This window comes from Gracilinanus agilis, unplaced genomic scaffold, assembly GCF_016433145.1.
Source record: "Gracilinanus agilis isolate LMUSP501 unplaced genomic scaffold, AgileGrace unplaced_scaffold31630, whole genome shotgun sequence".
NCBI classification, from domain to species: Eukaryota; Metazoa; Chordata; class Mammalia; order Didelphimorphia; family Didelphidae; genus Gracilinanus; species Gracilinanus agilis.
This window is the reverse complement of record NW_025364280.1, coordinates 1-8,086: the sequence shown is the minus strand read 5'-3', so window position 1 is coordinate 8,086 and position 8,086 is coordinate 1. Positions and strand designations below refer to the sequence as shown.

At 34.3% G+C, this 8,086-nt stretch overlaps 1 pseudogene; it reads left to right on the top strand.

Annotated features, from left to right (window-relative positions):
* The first annotated feature begins 4,313 nt into the window (after positions 1–4,313).
* On the top strand, positions 4,314–5,039 carry LOC123254752 (annotated as a pseudogene).
* The last annotated feature ends 3,047 nt before the right edge of the window (positions 5,040–8,086 follow it).

Genomic DNA, 8,086 nt, shown 5'->3' with positions numbered 1-8,086 from the left:
AGAGAGAGAGAGAGAAAGAGAGAGAGAGAGAGAGAGAGAGAGAGAGAGAGAGAGAGAGAGAGAGATACATTCTTTGTTTTGATTCCCAGTTATTTCCTAATGAATACTCATCAATAGATGGATGTATTCATATATGATACAAGTTAAGGACTTTAAGGATTAAAATGAATCTTAGAGATCATTTAGTCCAATTCCTTCATTTTACATACGGGAATACTGATGCCCAGGAAGATTACACGACTTACTAAGGTCACACAACTACTAAATAGCACAGAACTGCATTCAAGCGCAGATATCTTGGCTACAAGCACTTCCCTTTCCACCACAGCACTGAAAGAAGAGGCAGAGAACATTTTAATTAGGGGAAATAAGGTTGGCAAAGGGTGAGAGGGAGAATGACAATGCCCAGAACAGCTAATTTGTTGTCCAAACACATGGGACATATGGCCAAAAGCAGCAGAGGCAGCATTTATTAATACTTTAAGGTTTGGAAAGTGCTTTACGGGTTATCTCATTTGATCCTAAATTAGCCTACAAGATACAAACCCCTAGATAATATGTGGAATAAAATGTATTTCCGATGTTCAAGAATTCTAGAGCATGGCTGAGTAGAATTGGGCATTGTGTAAAGTACCTAAGCATGTAAAGCATATTTTATGCAGTGCCTAGGTATGAAACTGTCAGTCTTATTACATATATATGTAAATATATATATATATATATACATACACACATACATACACACACTCCAACCAAAGTGATGTATCTTTCTCTCTTTCTTCTTTCCTTCCTTCCTTTCTGCCTTTCTTCCTTTCCTCCTTTTTTTTTCTTCCTTACTTCCTTTCTTCTTTCCTTCCCTTCTGCCTTCCTTCCTCCCTTTCTTTTTTCTTCCTTCCTTCCTTCCTTCCTTCCTTCCTTCTTTCCTTCCTTCCTTCCTTCCTTCCTTTCTGTCATACTTTATGGGCTCTCTCTCCTCACTCTGAACTCCAATCAAAGCTCAGCTCTTTTCCCATTTTCTGTACAAGGCGTTTCCTGGTTCCTCCCAAACCCTTCCCCTTGCCTTTGTTTGTTAACTCCTTCACTCAGAGGCTGTCATTTTCACTCTATATGTTTATATACAATTATTTTCATGTTGCCTTCCCCATTAGAATGCAAGCTCCTTGAAGGCAAAAAAAAATGTTTTTATTTTGTTTTGTTTGCCTTCTTTAAGACTCCAGCACTTGTCACTGTTCCTGGTGCATAGTAAGCACCTAATCAATATTTGTCTAACTAAATGATATGGGTATCTCCCACAATAATGCAGATAATGTTAAATCCATAGTCATCCATCCTGTGTGACTGTGGTCCTTTACCTTTCATGAATTCAGCACAGGAGTTCTACCCAACATTCTCTGGGGACCTTCCTCGCATTTCCTTAATTTAGAAAGAATAGCAGTGGCACAAGAGGGCTGTCCTTCAGTCATCACTCATTCTCTCTATATAATGGATCATCCTCTTTTTCAATCATTCATATTTTTATGACATCTTTTATACTGTTTCTCCTCCATAACTCCTCATTTATAATGAATTGTGACTTTCTCATGCCTACAATGCATTCTGCCATTGCCCTTTGTGTGATGCTCACCTTTAGTTCCCTGTAAAGAAATGTGCTGTCCTGAGATTCTTAGGCATAAAAAAATCACTAGAAGATCAGTGACATTTTAAAAGATGGGCCTTTTTTTCTTCAAGGAGAAGTATAAGATAATTACAAGAACTTTGTAATTTCCAGAATGCAATGCAGCCCACTCTGCTCCTCCTCACTTCTAGGCCCCGCTTACTGTCCATTTGAAATCTCTCTCCAAGACGCACAGATGGATGAGCTTTATAGCTATGCAGATTTTCCATATGTGCATGGATAATGTACACACATATCTACATATTTATACACACATATAAATATCTACATGTTGCCTGACAATAAAAATACACATAGCCATTTAGCACTTCTTACTTTTCAGAGTACTCTCATACCTTTTATCTCATTTCATTTAGAAATATTATTATGAGGTAGGTTATGCAAGTGATACAAATCCTACTATAAATAAAATAGCTGAGGCTGAGTATTTAAATGATTTGTTGATGGCCAAAGAGTAGTTACAGAAAAAAAATAAAAACAGAAATAGAACCCAGATCCCCTGACCATGAATTCTTTCCACTGGACGACACTATTCTGACTGGCAGCACTTGCAGGATCCACAATGTCTATGTGGCTTTCAGTCATTATCTAAACTGATGAAGGGTGCTTTTACCAAATAGTTGTTGACCCTGTGCTAAGGACAATGCTTGGTGCTCAAAGAAATTAAAACAAAAATAATAGTTCATATTGGCATTGTGTCTTAAGAACTTTCCTTTTAATAACTCTATCTGGTAGATGGCAAAAATATTATTGTAGCCACATCTCATAGATGAGGAAACAGAGAGAATAATTGACTTTCCAAAGTCCTATTCTGTAGCATAAAATCTGAAATTAGTTCTCCTAACTCCAAAACTAGTGCACCATGTATTGGATCATACATAATACTCTCAAAACAAATATAGGCCATGCCATCAATCTCATAACAGAGCTAAGACATTCACAAATATATAAAATATAATGTAAGCCTTAAAAAGAGGTAAAAGTAAAATGTTATAAAGGAGGGCTAGAACAATTATCTCAAAGAAAATGTGAATTTTTAGCTAGGCCTTGAAAGATCATTAAAATTTCAACTTGATTAGATGGAAGAAAGGCAGTGAAAAAGCATTAATGTTTAAGAATAGTCTAAGCATATGGTACAGAGGTAAGAATGTACGGGCCACAGTTTGGTTGGAGTGTATAGTGTGCAAGGGAGAAGAAAGTGAAATAAAACTAGAAAGGTAAGGGGGCAGCTGGGTAGCTCAGTAGATTGAGAACTAGGCCTAGAGATGGGAAGTCCTAGGTTCAAATCTGGCCTCAGACACTTCCCAGCTGTGTGACCCTGGGCAAGTCACTTAACCCCCATTGCCTACCTTTAACCACTCTTCTGCCTTGGAGCCAATACACAGTATTGACTCCAAGGTGGAAGGTAAGGGTTTTAAAAAAAAAAAAACTAGAAAGGTAGGTCAGGAACCTATACTAAAGAGTAGGCTAAAATTTTGTATGTGATCTGAAGGGCAAGAGAGAGTCGGTAAAGATTTTTTAGTAATATGGTGATATGCTCAAAGCAGTTTGGTGGAAAAGATCATGAATTCATCTATAGGCATTGGATAGGGAGCTTGGACTTCACATTTAATCTTTAATACATTCGTATGAAAATGCTTTTTCACTGAAACTTTTTATAACTTTTTTCTCATGGACTTTTTTCCAAGATGTTTTTTCTCTTAAACTTTTTAATATTTCTTTTTAAGGACACTGATAACATGCAAGTGGTCTCTCCTCTATCTAAAATATTCCTCCTAATAGTTTCCTACATTTAGCCCTTTAGGAGATATCATAAATGGATATTTTTCTATAGAGACTTCGTATAAACATATTTAGGACAAATGTGAATATACTTAAGCAAGTGAAGAAAGTATATTATCTTTATTCATTCCATCTTTATGCTGTCAACATCTGGAAATGTCCATTTGCTTTTTTTCTAAATTCTCACTTTCCATCTTAGAATAAATATTATGTATTAATCTAAGACAGAAGAGCAATTAGGGTTAAATGACTTGCCCAGGGTCACAAATTAGGAATTGTCTGAGGTCAGATTTGAACATAGGAATTCCCGTTTCTAGGCCTGTCTCTTCCACTGAGCCACCTATGTTACCCCATCCATTTACTTTTGAGCAAACTTACACAAAGCTCTCCCCTTATTTTTCATTCAGACTTCATCATATATAGAAATAAATTGCTCCTATGTACTTTCTTACAAAGTACGTAGTTTTGGAAGATCAACTTCTTTCCTAAAAGAGACATCTCTAGAAAATAGAATATTCTCTTTCTAAAGTTCCATTCTTTCTCTTGTGTGTCATTTCCTATTTTTTAACCCTTACTATCTATCTTAGAATCAATATTAAGTATCAATTCCAAAGTAGAAGAGCAGTAAAAGCTACACAGTGGAGGTCAAGTGACTTACCCAGGGTCACACAACCAAGAATGATCTGAAATCAGAATTGAATTCAGGACCTTGCATCTCTAGGTTTGCCTCTCTATCCACTGAGCAACCCAGCTGCCCCCACCATCTGTCATTTCTATAATTAATAAATTATTATCTAAAGACTAATCACTAAATAACATGAACATTACACAGCTAAAATTTTAAATATCCAGATAGCATATTTCCTCTTTTCCTAGCTTGAATCTGGGAGGAGTAGAAAAAGAAAAGAAGTCATCATCCATTCCAGAATCCCTTCTGAAAAAGCAAAAGGGTTTTGCAGTACTGAAGGCCAAATGCTTAAAGAAGGTATTTTTTTAAAAAGCTCCATAAGACAGAAAAAAATGTTATCTATGAAAAAGCTAAAGCCTGCAATAAAATGCACAGAAGGGAAATCTAGTAGGCTAGAATAGCATCCAAAGTTGGCTACCAATATGAACCTATTATTAACTTTGGTGACCAGAATCAGAGTATTGACAGTGTTAGCCTGAAGGTCCATAAAGTACTGCAACTTCTTTGTCTTTGCCAAATTTTCAATAATATTTTTAAGTTAAGCAATGTTTCCATTAACATGCTGAAGATTGGAAACCAAAATTTGCTTGGTGTTACCCAAATCTGAAATCTGTGAATGACTTGATTTACAAACAAGTTCATGGCAAGATGAAGAAACAGAAATTACCCTGACTGAAAAATGTCTTGATTAAAATGGAATTATCTGCATGGAAGATTTGATCCGTGAGATCTACACTGTTGATAAGCACTTCAAAGCAGCTGGCAACTTCCTGTGGCCCTTCACATTGTCTTCTTCCTAAGGAATGAAGGAAAAATATCTACACATTTTTTGTGGGAGGTAAAAATGCTGGTAACAAGGAAGACCAAATCAATAGACTTAGAAGAATTAAGTAAAGGGCTCTACTAAGAGTATTTTTAAGTCTATTAAATAAAAATGCCCATTTTAAAATTAGGAAGGAAAATCCAGATAGAATTCTTAATATAAGGTGTTTTGAAGAACAGAGATCTGCTTATAAATTATGTTACTAATTATCCCAAACTCAACTTAAGTGGTAATAATTCCCTAATGAAACTTTTGGAAATATCCATTTATAGACCTACATTCTACATATTTATTTCCCTAGATCTCTTTGGCTTACATTTAAATTATCCAGCAACTCTTGGATTTGGCTAAATTTTGAATTTAGTTATAATATGCTTACACACGTAGCCCACATATAAATCAAAACATACTGTTGCATTTTGTTAAAAATAAATAATACTGATTTTAAAATCCTCCAAGCAAAATTTCTATTCCAATGTTTTTCCTGGTCTGAAAGTGATCCTGCTTTATAAAAGGCTATTTTAATAGACACAATTTCTACTAAATGGGAAAGTCATTTAGTAAAATTTTGTCAGTACAATTAGTTTCTAACGAACAAAACCAGTACAGTTAAAATCATAGAGATTCATCACCAAATTGATATTCTCTTTGTAAATTAAATCAGAAAAATATATAAAAGTTGCAACTTTAAAACAATATGAAATAGTCTGTGAATAATTGGCTATTCATATATTTTCATCAGAGGTGAATAAAGAAGTTGTTAGATTTGGTTAACCCTCTAACCCAAGGCAACAAGAAACATCACTTTATGGGAAAACTGGACATCTCATAAAACCAAAGGACTTAGAGCTGGAAGAAAGAATAGAGATCATCTAGTCTAGTCACTTCATTTTAGACATAAGAAAACCAAGGCCCAAAGAAGTACAGTGAATTGCACAAACAGAAAATGACAGAGATGAATTATGAACTTAAATCTTCTCACTCCAATTTCATAGACCTATAGAAATATTTGTGCGTGGTATGTCTGTTTTTTTTCTTGAAATATTAATTCATTAGGTCATAATTGAGACTTTAAAACTCTGTTTTTTACATGATTGCAAATGCTGCTTTTTCAGTCATGTTTTAAAAAACTAATTTATGCAAAGGATACCACAAATGGGTTCCAAACATAACTTTTGAAATAATTACATGAAAAAAAGAATTAATAATTCAACTTGAAAATAATGTTAATCCTAATGATGTCTATTTTTGGTGACCAGAAAATAAGATTTAGCTAATTAAATATATATATATATATATGTACTAATACATAGTGAAACAAGCAGAATAAACAATACTTTAATGACTTTAATAACATAAATGAAAACTACGATAAAAGATAATGAAAGTTGGGCAAAAGGCAATGACCAACATTGATTTATTCTAGAAGTCAGGGTAAAACACCTCCCTCTTTTCAGAAGAGAAGTGAGGAACTACTAGAATAGAATATAACAAATGCTGTCAAACATAGTTGCTGAGTTACTTGTATTTTCTTTACTTTTCTTAATTATAAAGGAGGGGTGTCAGCAGAAAGGGCAAGTTGTTGGGCAAATGAGATGTCCATAGTAAAAAGAAAAAAAATTAATATAAGACCTATCTAAAAAGAAAAATATTTACAAGAATCAAACAAGATAAAAAAAAATTTGAGTGTGTTGAAATCCTCAGTTTTGAATAAAATATTTACATGGATAATATCAGACTATTTGAAGACAATAAGTCCAATGAAAACTACAGAATACAGTCAGGGCAGCATTTCCCTGGTGCTCCATGTAATGTAACCAGAGGTTCTCTGAGAAATATGAGATGGTAGAGTACTCATCTAATTTTTTAAATGAAATTTTATGCTGCCTACCAAAGATATTTAAGTGCATCTTTTTTCAGTATGGAAATGAGCTTAATTTCCTCCATTTTACTCCCATATTTACCAGATTCTCCTTTGTCTTGAAGTATTCCATAATTGAGATCTCCAGATGAATGGATCCTATCAATATGTTTCAAGTCTAAAGTGCCTGTTTCCAAATTAGTTGAAGAAATGCCTTTTTAATAAATGTTTCCTGATATGGAATATTAATATGCTGTGGTTCTTACAGATATAATTGAAAGCTGGCAGGTTTAATATTTGGCTTTTATAACCTTGTAGCTTAATTCTAGGAGAAAAAAACAATGGATCTCTCATATTCTGATTCACACCAGTTTCACTGACAAAAATTCAGAGAATTATAGACCAATTAATACAAGCATCTGAATAAGAATTATCTCTATAACATATAGAACAAAGGTCTATCCAGTCTGATGCCTTCCAGTAATGGAAATCTCACTAAGAAGGGACCCCATTCCACTGTTAGAAATCTTGAGGGTTTTTTTTTTTTGTCTGCAGCTTCCAATCATTGCTCCTAGTTTTGCCCTTTGAGACCAAGCAAAACAAGTCTCATTCTTCACACTCCTAAAAGCTAATGCTTGAGAATTTATTGATTAGTATACAAATCACCAACAGGATTCACATGAAACCACACAAGTGTAGCAGTGGTGTTGAACTGACTTGATGAACAAACAGGAAGGTGTTAAGTTGCTCTTATTCTCCTCCCTTTTTCTGGGTTGAGTTATTACTCCTCTTTAAAGTACGAATTTCAGGGGGCATCTGGGTGGCTCAGTGGATTGAGAGCTAGGCCTAGAGACAAGAGGTCCTAGGTTCAAATCTGGCCTAAGACACTTTCTAGCTTTGTGACCCTGGACAAGTCACTTGACCCCCATTGCCTACTCTTACCACTCTTCTTCCATGGAGCCAATACACAGTATTGACTCCAAGATGGAAGGTAATAATAAATAAAAATTAAATTAAATAATAAAATTAAATTTAAATAAAATAAATAAAATAAAATAAAGTATTAATTTCTCCCCAACCACCCTTCAGATCTTTCCCTTCCAAAGGGTACTGAGAATGAGAGTTTTTAGATTATCAACAAATATTAATTTGGTACTTAGTAAGTAATCTTTCCAGTGACCTGACATAATACCGGGTAGAATGAACCATATTCAAATATACATATAAAATATGATAATATGTGTCATATTATATATG